The sequence below is a fragment of the Polyergus mexicanus genome, unplaced genomic scaffold (assembly GCF_030449975.1).
Source record: "Polyergus mexicanus isolate NDT 795.1 unplaced genomic scaffold, iyPolMexi1.0 SCAF_24, whole genome shotgun sequence".
Classification (NCBI taxonomy): Eukaryota; Metazoa; Arthropoda; class Insecta; order Hymenoptera; family Formicidae; genus Polyergus; species Polyergus mexicanus.
Window position 1 is genome coordinate 2954659 of NW_027223344.1, and position 16145 is coordinate 2970803.

The window sequence follows — 16145 nt, forward strand, 5'->3', positions numbered from 1 at the left end:
TCGAAGTTTTCGGAGTGGAACTTCCGCGCGGAACCGCGTTTTTAATACGATGAGATCGGGCGTACGCATGTAATAAATCACGATTTCCTATGAGATTGGAAGGAGTGTCTATGTCGCGCAGTAATCGAGCAAACTGAATTCTTCCGGTTGCTTTTACTGTTTTTCTCTCGCGTATCGTCGTTTATAAGTTCCGCGATATTCGAACCCGTTATGACAGAGCCGTCTATAGTTACGAGTCCTCGTCTATCCCAGCTAATCTTAGATGTCGAAATATCAATCAAGTATTTTAATAGCGCTCGCGCTTTGTCGCGATAAGATTTCGGTACACTATCGAGAATTTTTTTGATCATTTCAGTCGATTGTGCGCGTTTTTTCCCGAAACTACTACTACTACTACTACTAGCGCTACCGTCACCGCGGCCACTGCTAATTAAAGTTGACGTTTCCATAAATTCGTTATCATCGACATCCAAATTCGTGTCTTCGTTCTGCTCGTCATTAATGTCCTCGCCGTTACCCTGTGTATCCTCACGTAAGCGTTTTTTCGCTTCCCGAACAAAGTGAAGATAACGTTGGAGTACTTCCTTATACAATTTCCATCTTTTGTCCTCATCGACAGGAGTCGCGAGGTTAAGAATGCGCCACATCTCCGCATCGAGCCGCGATAAAGCTGTTCCCGGTGTTCGTACTGAATTATTATTATTTACATTTTCCGCATTTGATATTTCCGTATTTTTCTTCGATGAATTATCAGTCATCGCAATAGATGCCATTTCCGGTTGCTGTTGCATTCGCTGCATTCTCTCAAGATTTTCGGTAGATATCAAAACCATTTTCTTAGCCCTCTCCATTCTTCAAAGTACAGGTGTTAGCACTTTCTTTTTTTTTATTATTTTTATTATTTTTCCTATACGGAGAATGTACGGGATGTATAGGATTGTATTTTTCTCTTTCATTCGCCGCGATAATCCGGGATAATATAGCCCCTAGTAAAGGTCCAATAAGATAGGGTAAAAATCCACCTCTCTGTACTAACAGTTTTCTTTAATCTTCCAATTACTTTGTTTTGCCGCAACACGCCGTAGGATCGTTTTATGTTTGGCTAATCACTTTTTATCGCTACAACAAAGCGGTACGTTACCCTTTAGCGTATTGAAAATGCACTCTTGAATGCACTTTATGAGCTTATTGTCGGCGGCTCGCAAGAATACAGTTCTTTGATTTTTTTTCAAATGACACAAGGTTTTTAAAAGGCATAAGTTTCTTTCACCGATAGACCGTCTAGCATTCTTTATTGCTCTATTCGATGTCATCAACTTTTTATCAGGTTCTTCTTTTTTCACCATTACGCTGTAATCGCACGACTGACAAGTTGCGGACACGAATTTTACCCTTTTATACGCCCCCACTTCTATTGTTCGATCTACGTGGTATGTAAGCGTAATGCAGAGTATCGTCGGGAAAGATGCACGTACGAAAGCGATATTCGTCTGGAGTCGATTGTTTCAAATCAAGCAATAAATACCCGTGTGGTCGATGTAGCGTCGTAGTACGCTTCTTCCATAAATTTTGGATCGTCGGGATATACTTGACGCGCTAGATGACGTATTTGAGCGCGATCGCGTGGATTTTTGAAAACTACTATGTAATTCGCGTTGAGAGATATGTCGCGCTGTCCGCGTCCTTGATGAAAGAGATTTTGCGAGATGAGTATAACGCTGAGATTTTTATGATGGCTTCCTTTGGTAAACAGATCTACGATAGCGTCGCACGACGATGATTCCCTCATAAGATCGTCAATTATTATTAATTTTGACGAGAGCGGATCGTTAGAATAATCTTCCGAGCGGGGTAATCCCTCGCGAAATTCGATTATATTTTTCTTCGATTTTATCAATGCATTATTAACGTAACCGGTCTTTTGTGCTTTTTTCTCTTCTTCTTTTTCACTCACGGCACATTGTAAGCGTCGATACGTATCTTGCCACTCGGCGTAATAAAATAAAATTCTCTCGAATCGAACATCTGCCATGACGGATAAATGACGAAGAAACGTTTTCACGAAAATTGTTTTTCCGCATTCCGTAGGTCCACAGACGATCGACATCCAAGGATGTTTCCACCGTACATCCATTTTGCGAAATGAACGATTTGCCGATTACGCTCGCACTCATAAATAAAAAATCATCGAATATTTTTAATATTTATCGTAGGTATGTGTTGAGTAATAAGCTTATCCACGCTCCGGGGGCCCCACCGCGGCGGCCGCATGCTCACGCTAGCGTTTCCCGGTACGTAAACGAGCGGAAAGCACCGTTGCCGATTAGCTGATAAGTAGCCGCGGGAATGATGCTAATAAGCGTATTCGCGGGGACGCGCTTGCGTCAGCGTTTTTTGAGCACCGTTGCTTACGAGCTTATAAGCGGTGCTCTATGGACACTTATGTTAGAAATAAATTGCTCGTTTAGCGTTCAACTAACATTTGATATTATTTTCGATAGAATGTTCTATGCGCAAAGTAAAGAAGTAAAGGAAATATTAGAGAGGGGTAAAGGGAAAATATAGTCTGTGATTTTTAAGGTGGGAAAAATTTCATATTTATTGATAATAATTTTTTATTTTTTATTTTTTATTTTTATAAAATTAACAATTACGATTTAAAATTATACGTACAATTTCATTAAAGCCGAGCGAAAGTAATTCTTCAAATACAATATTGAAATATACATCTAAAAAGGTTAAATCTCTTATTTGCGTTTGTACATTGCGTTCAATTTTTTGAAAATTATCACTAATCATGAGTTTTATAATTTCACGATTTATGTAAGCCGATGGGAGTTCTAATTCTATCTCGTTCATTAAGTAATTGGCGCAGGTGTTGACGGCGTCGGTGATGGAAACTAGCTGTGACAATCGAGCATCCACACATCTTGTAATATTTTCCATGCCGAGAAAAGTTGCTTTCTGCATCACAATAGCGACACTGTGCGTTTTTCGTTTCTTCAAGGGTGGCTGCGCTTGCTCCTCCGTCTCACCATTACTCGCGGATTGTTCCACATTTTCCTTGTAAGTCACTATCACAGCCCTCGTCCCGTAAGCGGTGGTGAAGCCGATGGAAATATTGTTGATGATAATCGGACTTGGTTTGGTTTTTTGATTCTCACTCAAGTACAGTCCTATCTGTTCCATGTTGAGTTGAAATTGTTGCCAGGTGACGGTATCGAGACAAATTCCGTCCACATAATTACCCGTTAATTTAACAATTGGTGCGAAATAACCTTCGTTTGTTGCTTGCAATCCCACATGTAGCTTTTTAGTACACGATGAATTAAGGTCATACGTTGTCGATAGTAATAAGTATCGCTGTTCGTTTCTTCTATCGTTGTCGAACTTGTTGTCCGATTTGCTAATATCACAAACGTGTGTAGATTTAACAAAATCGGTTAGATTCTTCTGATCACTGGAAACTTCTTTCGTGGCAGCCATTGTTATCACTTTCGAGTAAAACTGGGTGAATACTAGTCACAACAACGACAAATTCTTGTATCGAAGCCGAAAGGAAAATTTTCATACGAGCAAACTCAAATGAATAAGAATTCGCATCTTCTCGCGCTGCTTATATATCGAAATATAAAGAAAAGTGGGGGGAAAAGTTTATATAAACAACTAAATAACAGGAAAAATCGTGATTTTTCATGTTCAATCTTGTTCAACTGGCTAAAAATTACGCGAAAAAACATCTAGAATCATCTAGAAATTAGATTCGTTACAAGAGAAAAATTTTTCTCTAAACTTTTTTTTCTCTAAATACATTTACAATATGTTATAAAGTGTAAATAAAAGCTTAGCAGACGTATAATAAATTTTTATAGCTTATATTGTAAAGAGAAAAATGTTATAAAGGACGAATTTCTAATTGACATAATCCTAATCCTTCTACGAAAATTTTAAAAGATTTTCACAACAAAGTCTTTACTTTGACACCTCTATAATAAAAACACCTAAGCAATAAAACTAAGTAAATAATGTAATAACGTAATAAAAAATAAAATATTTTTTTGTCTACTTTTTTCTTAAAAGAAATAAAAAACCGGGATTTTTTTTTTGTCGGCGTTCTTTTGTTTTCTTTAAACTAATCTAACTACCTAGAAAGGAAAAATTCTAAATCTTTCAACGACGTTCCTTTTTGGAAAAAAGTGGGGATATGCATTTAAATAAATTCTCCGCGTCGAAGTAAAAAAGATAATTTCGAGTTCGACATCATCCGAAGTAACGCGAGTCGTTCCGCGGAAAATAGCGATATCGTGTATTTCGTGAGTAAGCGACAAAAATGGCTGGGCTTAAAGTGGTATTAGGAAAGTGCATAATTATAGGCTCAAATTTGTCGCCTACGTTAAATAGCGAACGCTATTTATCAGCGTTATCGGACGATTCATCGGAAATAAATTACTCAGTTTTTCGGGCATTTGCGTGTGCTAGTTCGAATATTATACTCGCTGTGCTATATAGACTAGGATATTTCGGCAATTATGCCGAGTTGTTACATATCGCGGGTGAGATAATAGAAATGCGCGAGGAATTTGACCACGAGGAGGAGGATGCAGACGGTCTTATAGCCTTCCTGCTATCAAACCATCGAGGAAACCGCTTAAACGGTAAGCAAAATGTTTATATTTATATTGTAGAAATGTAATGTAATCGAATACGCTAGACAGTGTTTAATCAAAATTTTCAAAATCATAATTTGTAGATCGAAACACGACTGCGACTGATGAGCGAGAGACTCCCTCTCAGCTTCGAAAACGTCCGGCTGAAGAAGAGCTCGAAACAGGACCTTCGAGTAAGTTTCGCATAAAAATAAAATAAAAATATTAATCTTTATACAAATTCTATATTCAATATTGATAAAATATTAAATTTTAGGAAGAGCACGTTCCGATGAAAACGACGGCGAAGCTGATATCATGGCATCACCAGGTGAGATACAAAATTTTGAAAAGAATAAAAATAACGTAGATGTAATTTTTATTTTATTTATAATTAAATTTTTCTTTTGTTTCGACAGTGCAGAGAGGCGGTGGTGGTCAAAATGAAGAAGTGACTCCTGAAGAACGAGTAACGCAACTCTGTAATAACGAGGAAGTAACTGATGAGGATGAGAATGAAGAGGAAGTCGTCGGCGAAGAACGCTGTAATCCCTCGTCGGAGACAGAAGATGGCGAAGAGGAGCCGGGGGTGGAAGAGGAGCAACAACGTTATGGGGTTGGCAATATTAATTTTAATTACGCAGATTTATTGACGGAAAATATGCGGCAATTTAGGAGGTTCGGCATAATCGGGAGAGAAGCGAGTTTCGCGATACGACCGATACGCGAAGGTTCGAATATTTATCACGCATTAGAAAATGCGTTTCGTGAAATTCACGCATATGCGTTAAATTTATGCGAACCGGGAGATTATGTGGGAATGACTTTCCATTCGGCGAATTTATCTCAGGGCCCTGCTGGATTATCTTTTCGTCCGGCTAGAGACATGTCGTATGAGGATATCTGGAAACTCGTGAGTTCAGTAGCGCAGAGTGCTGGGGGGCTCGATATCGCGGAACACTTTAACATTCGTGTTTTTAATGTCACGGTTCCTTCGGGTCGCGGACATGTTAAATTAACAAACGAAGACGTTGTGAAGCGCTCAATAGTAACAATAAATAATTCCGACAATTTATGTTTTCCGCGCGCTCTCGTAGTAGCGCGAATTTACTGCGAACGCGGTAACTTACGTACGGGTGAGTTACATGAAAAATGGAATAATATAAGACACATGCATTCCCCGCTTCAACGGGAGTTCGCATTACAATTAACTAGGAACGCTGGTGTTACGATAACTGAAGAGGGATGTGGAATTCCAGAAATCGAGCGCTTTCAACGATATCTCGCAGTTGATAATATCGCAATTGTAGTTTATAATTTCAGTACTTTCGGGCGCGGCAAGAAACCGATGTACGACGGAATCGCGCTACTTGCTTCTCTCGACCGTGAACCCTCGTTACGCTTAAATATAATGTATTATGAGCGTTTACGTCATTATAACCCTATTGTAAATTTAAATGCCGCCGCGGGTTGTAGGAATTATTGCGAGCCGTGTAATATAGGTTATCGGAACGATAAAACGGGCCATCGCTGTCCAAATAAATGCCCGCGATGTTTCACTGTGCCGCCGTGTAAGCAGTCCAAAAGTATAAAATGCAACGCGTGTAATCGGGCATTTTTCGGTAAGAAGTGTTTCGAGCGTCATCGCAGCGTAAAATCGTACGACGGTAAATCTGAAAGTATCTGCAATGTCGTGCGATTTTGCGACGGATGCGGTCGCATCGTTAAATTTGGTGCGAGACACGAATGCGGTGTTTCTTACTGCAAATTATGCCGTTCACCAAAGCCTGAGAATCATTTGTGCTACATGCAACCTCTTCGACGTGATAATGGTTCCTCTACCGCACCGTCGTCTTCATCATCGGCAATGGCTCCAGCGATGACAGTTATGCGAAGCACAGAAGAGAGCACAGAATTCGTCGGTAAAGTGGCAAACGATCGTGCATGTACGAGCAAAAAAGAGCGTGTAGCATTCGTATTTTACGATTTTGAAACGCGACAAGACGAGTCACTCGAAGGTACGTCGAACGTAAAGAAACACGTTCCCACTCTTTGCGTGGCGCAACAAATTTGCGAAGCGTGCGCGAAAGAAAATAATTTGTCCGCGAGGTGCCGATGGTGTGGGGTGCGAGAGTTCGTATTTCGTCATGATCCTGTGAAACAATTCGTCGATTTTGCAACGCGTACGACAAAATACTTCAAGCAGATCATTTGCATAGCACATAATGCGAAAGCGTTCGACGCGCAATTTATTTTAAAGTATATTGTTGAAAATCGTAATAACTTAGAACCTAAATTAATATTAAACGGTACAAAGATCGTGGTGTTAACGGTAAGACATACGAAATTCATCGACAGTGTTAATTATATGCCGATGCGCTTATCCGAGTTACCGAAGGCTTTCGGATTACAGGATATGTCGGATAAAAGCATTTTTCCGCATTTGTTTAACACTGTCGAAAATCAGTCATATGTCGGCCCCTTGCCTGACGCGCATTATTATTCTCCGGAGACAATGAAATCGGAAGAGCGCGAACGCTTTCTTGTATGGCATACTGATATGCGACAAAAAAACACCGTGTTCGATTTCCAACGTGAGATCATTCGCTATTGTCGTACCGACGTTGATATTCTTCGACAAGCAGGTATGGCGTTCAGAAAAATTTTTATTGATCGTGGAAATGTATGCCCGTTCGAGGAATGCACGACAATTGCTTCGACGTGCATGACTGTTTTTCGGAAAAACTTTTTGCAACAAAATACGATAGGCGTCATTCCAACTGGCAGCTACAGAAAAGCAACCAATCATTCCCGTAAAGCTCTGCAGTGGTTGATATGGAAGGAACGCGAGCTCGGACATTCTATAAACCACGCAGGGCGCTCGCGCGAATATCGTACAATCGACGGCACGCTCGTCGATGGATATTACGAAACGCCTGATACAGAGACGCCTCAACGTCATGTGCTACAATTTCACGGCTGTTTTTGGTAGGGATGCCCGTCTTGCTTTCCTATGAATCGCGATAGACCACTTTCTACATCGGATTGCAAGGATACGATTGACTCACGTTACGAACGAATTCTCGCAATCTCGTGGAGACTTCGACAACGGAAATACTTTGTGATAGAAAAGTGGGAGTGCTCTTTCGATCGAGATATGCGAGATAGTCGCGAAATGCGTGAATATCTCGAGAACCATCCGTTGGTGGAAACGCCTCCGCTCGATCCGCGCGATGCATTTTTCGGTGGACACACGGGGAATATTGTGACGCACTATGAGGTTACAGATATGGAAAAAATACGTTACGTATTTACGTAATATAAATTTACGTATTATAAATACGTGGACGTATGCTCCTTATACCCATATGTTTTGAAAACAGGTGCTTTCCCGATCGGTCATCCAGATATTTATGTCGGCGAGGAATGTTCCGCAATAATCGGGAGGGCACCGAATTATAATTTTAATACGATCGAAGGTCTCATACGGTGCAAAATACTTCCACCGCGTGATTTATTTCATCCTGTACTCCCATATCGCGCGCAGGGAAAATTGCTTTTTGCATTATGTCGCAGTTGCTGTGAAACATTGTCACAATCGGCCTGTACGCACAACAATGTTAAGGAACGCGAATTCGAGGGTACGTGGGTGTCCTGCGAATTACGCAAGGCCGTCGAAAAGGGCTACCACGTGACGGCTGTAAGTGAGATTTGGCAATATAAAGTTAGTCAATTCGATCATACGACCCGTCAAGGTGGATTGTTCGCCGAGTATATAAATACATTTTTGCAACTTAAACAAGAAGCCAGCGGGTGGCCGAGCGAATGCGGGGAAAACGACGACGATGCTAAAGAAAGATATCTGCGGGAGTATGAGAAAACCGAAGGTATCGTTCTTGATAAACGTAACGTCGCGCGGAATCCCGGTTTACGTTCTGTCGCGAAACTATGCTTAAATTCTTTTTGGGGCAAATTTGGTCAGCGCTCCAATTTACCTAATACCGAGGTCGTGAGAACGCCGCAACGTTTTATAGCCTTGCTGACAAGTGCCGAGCATGAAATAACCGACATATTACCCGTAAACGATGAGGTAATATATGTTTCGTGGCAATTGCGACAAGAAGCTATTGTTTCCTCCCCGCTGACTAATGTCGTGATAGCGGCGTATACGACGGCACAAGCTCGTTTAACGTTATATTCTTATTTAGAGCGATTAGATCGTCGCGTTTTGTATTATGATACGGATTCATGTATTTACGTGAGCAGCGGTGATCAGAACGAGTATGAACCACGTACGGGAAATTTTCTAGGCGATATGACCGATGAACTCGAGAGCTACGGGAGAGGTAGCTATATCGAGGCGTTCGTATCTGGTGGCCCTAAATTTTATGCATATGTTGTACGCGCACCAGACGGTCGAACGCACGAGTCATGTAAAGTTAAAGGCATAACCCTAAATTACGAAAATTCGCGGTTAGTCAATTTTAATAGTATTAGGAATTTATTGCTAAATAAAGAGAGAGTACGAGAAAATGAAGAGAACGAAAAAGAATTGGCTGGAACTTCGATAAATCTACGTTTTAGAACAATTCGTCGCACCGCGTTTCATGAGATCGTAACACGGGACGAAACTAAAGTATGTGAGCCTGTATTACTAAAACGTAGGTTTATTGATAGTCATTGTTCGTTACCATACGGATATATAATAGAACGTTAATTTTTCTCGGCTCTCGTTTTTATCGATGTATATAGCAGCGAATTTGCATATTTTCTGTCACATAAGAAATTTTGTACATTGCGAAATTATTATTTACATTTAAACATAAGTATAATATTTAATAAAAATTTTTTATTTTAAATCGCTTATATAAAAACATTTACTATTTTCCTATCTTTTCTCTCCTCGTCATAAAGCTCTAAAACCATCGTAAACGCTACCTGCACAGACTTGCTTTTTACGACCCCTTCTATTCTCGGTGGCCGCCATCTTGCCGATTCTTACACACGTGTTATTTTGCCGCGTTTTTCCCTCTCACTCAGAAACATGCTCCTCATCCAATCAAACTGCCGGCAACTATAGGGAAGCCAATCAGAGCGTAGAGTCCCCTATGCCGGAGGACTACTCTCTACAAATACTACATCTAATCCTTATTCTAATAAGATTTCAGCTAGCCCAGCATACTAGGACCCTGTCTGGAAATGTGGAGGACCCAGGTTCGAGCCCGAGCATGTTCACGCGACCGAAAAAATAAAAAATAAAAAAATTTTTTAAATAAAAAATAAAAAATTTAAAGGGAAAATTGCCTCGTAGACGTCCACGAGTCCCCTCCACTCTTTTTTTTCCACAGACACCCTTAGGGGGGAGGGCCCCAGACAGGCACAGCAGGGGGTCGGCGCCAGTGGCCGAGGAGTGGGGGTTTGTTGTGTATCGCTATAGTTGCCCCTGTACTACTATTATGTGATTAAAATTCGCTAATAATATTGCATACAATTCATATCCAAGCTTTATACACATACTGATCTGTCATCTCCTATTGCTGACAGATAAAATGAATAAATAAATTTATACAAAAGTAGGATAGTAAGGCCGATTCTGGCTCAGTTTTGTGTGAGTGTGAGAGAGAGGGTATCGTTGGGGAGTAAGGGAGAGAGATAGTTTCGGAGCAGTTTGTGGGCGCCCGAGGGATGGAGAGCGGGCTGGGCGGGTGCATGGGGGGGTAAGTAGGGTGAGAGGGGAAGCGCGGTCGGGGGGAAGCGGTGGGTACGAGTCGCCGAGAGCGCTCGAGAGATGGCGTTCGGGGGTGGTGGTTCCTCCCGATTCGCGACCTTGACGCGACTCGCGCTTCTAGCGCGCGATCCGCCGTCGCGATTCTTTAGGGGGGCGCGCCGCTTCTAGCGCGCGATCCGCCGTCGCGATTCTTTAGGGGGGCGCTTCTAGCGCGCGATCCGCGAGCGGGCGGCGGGCGCCCGGCGTCGAGGGGGCGGGGGATCATCGGTGGGCGGTCGAGCGGACGGAGGGGCGTCCCTCGTCGCTCTCCTCCTCTCGAGGCGCGCGTTAGCGCGAGCGCGCTCGTCGCTTTAGCGAGATGGCGAATCTTCGAGAGGTCGTGAAATAAAGAGATATCGTCGTTCTAGCGAAAGAGGAGAGGTGTTTTTATTGTTTTCTTTTACAAATTTTTTAATATATTAATAATACGACGATACGAGTACGCGAGCGAGCGTATCACGATTCTCCGAAGAGCAGAGCCTGCAGTTCGCAATCGATTATATCGTTGCGGTCGAAGTTATCGCTCTCGCGTACCATCGCGGGAATGAGCGCCTTATCGCGAGCGCCTGCCGCGATGTCGAGGAAACGAATTAGCTTGTTGTCCACGCGCGCGGTTAAACCGCTTAAAGATGCAACGATGCGGTTGACGCAAAGTTCCAGATTTAATATATTTACGACGGTGTTCTTCGATACGGCTAGGCGAATTTTAGGCGTTTCGAGACGAAGTATTCGGAGATTGTTGAGTTTGCCGAATCGTAGCGTCAATTGTCCGATGTGTATTGGCGTCGGGCGCGTCTCGTCGCGCTCGTCGGAGCGAAAGTGCGACAGGAGCGTGGGTCGTAGATCGAGCAGTTCCTTCCACGTATCCGGCGTTAGCGAGATCTCTTTGCCGTGACAATCTCCGAGGACGATTTCTACGAAAGAGGGTCGGCTGACGTTAACGCTAATTTCCAGATGTTTATATGCGGTTTTGGTCAATGGATAGCGTCTTCCTAAGATTCTGAGCGGTCGCGCGATCGAGACGTCCGCCTCGTGTCTTGGCGTTCGATCGCGATCTCGTCTAAAAAATAGATATGAGCGATGAGAGAAACGGTGTTAGCGAATTATATTAGTTCGAATAAATGTTCGATAGTCTTACCCATTGTCCATTTTAGCTTTTTTAGCGTATTCCGCGCTATCTTCGCGGTCTCGTTCGGTTAGTCTCGATCGATCGTCGAATGAGTGTTGCTGCTGCGGTTGCCCCCCCATTGTCGCGTACATCGTCGCTCGTTTTTTCTCGTTTGTTCTTTTTCGCGCGTTAGCTTCGGTGTTCTCCGTCAATAATGAAGCGCTTAACGGATGGACGGTCTTTATATACTCGCGTAGAGATCGCTTCTTCCCCTTTCGCGCGTTTTCTCTTATATATTCTATTTTTAAAAAATAACGGTAGGGTCGCTCTAGTCGTTCTCATCGTCGATTCTCTCTTTCTCGATCGTGTCGCTGAGACGATAGACGCGACTAAGTAGATCGCGCAATTGCCTTAGCAGTCCATCCGTAGGACACTCGATGCCGAGCGCGTGTAGATCGAAAGGACCCGCCGAGGTTACGGTATTTGTAAATTCGTTGAAGGCGTAGAACTGACGTTTGGCGAAGAAATATAGATTGCCATCGATGTATCGGAAGGCCGACGTTATCGCGGATGGAATTCCGGGAAATATATCTTTTAATGGAGCGTGTCTAATGACTATCATGTGACACTCGTCGATTTCCGCGACTTTATCATCGTCGTATATAGCGTAGGTTCGTCCCGTGTGCGTATTTATCGCCGCGTTGATTTTAACGTTTCGGGGAAGTCCGATATCGTGGAGATATCTCGGCCAGCCCGATTTTAGTTTAAGACTGGGATATTCCGCGAGGTAGATCGAATCGTTCGCGAATAGCGCGAGATCGCCCGAGGGTCTTCGATACGCGGCGGATAGACGCGTGAAATTCGCCGGTAGAAACGTCGCGTAATCCGTGAGCGTCATGGGTCTACCGTAACGCTTTTCGGTCATGTCGACCGACCATATGTTGCGGCGATTAGCTATATATAATCGATGATTCATTATTAGCGCGGCGTCCACGCGTCGTAATGCGCAGAGATCCGCGCGCGGTCGTCGTGGGTCGGTCGGCGCGACGCTCGTCGTCGCGGGCGCCGCGGTGGTCGCGGGAGTCGCCGTTGGATAGTTTCCGTCGTCGTGAGATCCGTACAGATTCTGTATAGCGAGAATGTCTTCTATGCTCAGCTTAACTGGAAATTGATTCTCGATATCGGGTATATACGGGAACATTATAGAGTCATTGTGCATACTATGCTGTAGACCCAATGCGTGGCCGATCTCGTGCGTTAGCGTTTGTAGCAGATGATGCGTGTCGGGAGGATTTTTGTTTAGATACACGTGCCATGGTTCGGAATCGTCGACGTGTATCTCCGATGTGAAGTCGGTTGTTCCAGAGGGAAAGAACGCGTGAGCTAGGGCTCCTCCCGGACCGTCGAAGGCTGCCGGGCAAATACCGACGTTTCGACGATTCGCGTAAGTGTGCGCGCCCGTTCGATACGATATTAATATATCGGGGTGTAACGGGTCGCGTGCGAAAGTTAGCGATGAGTTCGCCGCCCATAACGCGAATGCAGTTTCGGCCGTTCGCGAGATTTCTTCGCTAGCCATCTGAAAATTCCATGCGAGACGCGTCTTCGGCCATTTTCGCGCGATCGGGCTATACGCGCGATCGGGAATATCTGCGAGACCGCATCTCGGTTTACGCATAAGGTGAAGCGTAACGGCGTTTAACGCGCCGTTTCCCGATAATTGATAATATTCTTGAAACAGCGATAGTGCGCGACGCAGAGATGTCGCGTTATCGGACGACAGTGATTCTCCATCGTCTTTTAGAAAACCGTATACGCGCAGAAAACGAAGCGCCTCGATTCTTTCCGAGTCGAAGGGCGCGGCGACCGTCGTAGCGACGAGCATCGTCGCTAGAGTGAGAACCGTCCTCGTGTTAGTCATCGCGCGAAACGGGGAAAACGCGGTAAACTGTTGAGAGACGCCGAGAGCGATTGATTCGCGCGTTCCGCGAGACGCCTATTTTTATGTGACGAATAATGTGGGTGGGTGGGGAGAGGGAGAGGGAAACGCGTTTCTTTCGACGTCGAACGTTTGGAATGCGCGTTATCTAGCGGACGCGCTCGAGTTCCTCTTTTGTTTTTTCTATTTTATTATTCGTTTGTCCTCTAAGAAGGACATTCGATGAGCGATTAAAGATATCCCTTCCAACGATGCGCGTTATCTAACGGATGTTTTCGACATTCGATGAGCGATTAAAGATATCTCTTTCAACGATGCGCGTTATCTAACGGATGTTTTCTGTTATTTTTATTATTCGTTTGTCTTCTAAAAAGGACACTCGATGAGCGATTAGAGATATCTCCTTCCGGTAATGATAAATTAGAGATATCTCCTTCCGGTAACGATAAATTAGAGATACCTTTAGATATCCCTAGATACTTTTTTCCGGCGATGATGATCTCATTGTTCGCAGGGTATTCGGAATGCGCATTATCTAACGGATGTTTTTTGTTATTCCTATTTTTATTATTCGTTTGTCCTCTAAAAAGGACACTCGATGAGCGAGTAGAGATATCTCCTTTCCGGCAACGAAACGGTCGCGGAAGGAAGATGCGGCGCGATCGATAAATTGTACCGCAACATCCCGCGCGTCGATCTTTATAAAACGCGAGATCGTTTCGAGAAGCGTTAAAGTATTCTCGCTCGCGAGATAACGAAGCGCGAAACGACGGAACGTGAAGTGACGAGAAGTAAAATCGGTCGTGAACTGTTCGATATAGAACGAATCGAACAGATCATTAACGCGGCCGATTATATTAATGTAAACGGGGACTTAATCGCGATAAAATCTTATGTTCTGGGAGACCTCGCTACGGATTTGCGTGTGGAAGCGCAAGGTGTTATTGATAATAGTCCGGATTCGTTTAGACTCGCTTTTCAGTTAAACGAAGACGTAAATATCGCACGTTTAATGTAAGTATCTAATTGAAATTATAATAAATTATAATAAATTATAATAAATTATAATAAATTATAATAAATTATAATAAATTTTATTAATTTTTACTTCTATTAATTTTTACTTTTATTAACTTTTACTTTTATTAATTTTTACTTTTGTATTTTAGACAAGAAATAGAGAGCTGTGTAAAAACAGCGCGAGAATCGCTCTATGATTTAATAAATAGAACGAGAACTATGCTCGCACAAGCGCAAAGCGTTCATAGCGCATTGCGCGACGCTCGTCGACGCGGCGAGCGCGATTTCGCCGTTCTTGAAGTTAGGCGAGTCGTCGCATCACAGATCGATGAGGAGCCCGAATCGCGACCGATCGGCGAACTCGAATTACGATCAATGGAGGACGAGACTGAGCCGGCGACGGTCAACGAGGGTAAATCGCGGGCGAATGTACAATTAGCGAACTATGTGTCCGAATCGCAACCGTTCGACACGGAGTAATTTTACGCGTTAATAAAGCGCATTTGTAAAATATAATTTTTATGAATAAATGTTATACATTAAGCGAAACGTTGATTCTTTACGCTTTTCTTCTTCCGTATCCTCTCGTTCTCGCGCTTCTCGTAATAACCATCTGTGTCCGTATTAAGTATATTTAAATAGTATATTTAAATAGATTTAAAATTTCTATAATTAAGTTTATTATGCGATCGCGATAAAATAATATCTATGGACAGTTATAAATTTATAATTAAGTTTGTTACGCGACCGCGATAAAGGATGCGACCGCGATAAAGAAAAAACGCGGTTTTTTCGTGTAACGTATATTTTGCAACAATATATAACATATTCATGATTAAATAGTATATTTAAATAGATTTAAAATTTCTATAATTAAGTTTATTATGCGATCGCGATAAAATAATATCTATGGACAGTTATAAATTTGTTACGCGACCGCGATAAAGGATGCGACCGCGATAAAGAAAAAACGCGGTTTTTTCGTGTAACGTATATTTTGCAACAATATATAACATATTCATGATTAAACTTATAGATTATATAATTGACTTAATACATTATAATTATATGTAAAATTTAAAATATATAATTAATTTGATACATTATAACTTAAGGGATCCAACATTACCGACAGAACGCGAATATTCTTTATTTTGAAAAATCTTTTTGTTGATTATAGATATCAACAAATCCTTTTCCACAATTAAGGTACACATAATAACGGAGTGCGGAGTTTAACATTTCATATGAAAAGTTAAAAAAAATGAGAAAATTACAGTTTTGTTATCGGCTTCTGCGTCAACATTTACTTAATATAACAAATGTGTAATCTACACGTGTCTAATCAGTAAACTCCGCACTCGGCATTTCATCAAAGAGTATAAGTGAACTTAGAGAAGTGAGTTTAGAAGCTTTATAAAAAAGATTTTGCAAAATAAAATTTTCGTGCATATGTGTGTGTGCGAGATGGAGGCTCAAGAGTAAAACAGAGCAGTAGATTAGTTGCTAGATGTCGCGATAGACGGAGCTATAATCTTACACGACAAGGACAGACATAATCGTACTACCTTTGTCTCTTTCATGCGTGTAGAGTAATATACATGTACGCACTAACATTATTGCAGTATCTTTTTTCTCTCGATCATACACTTGATACGCTCTGTC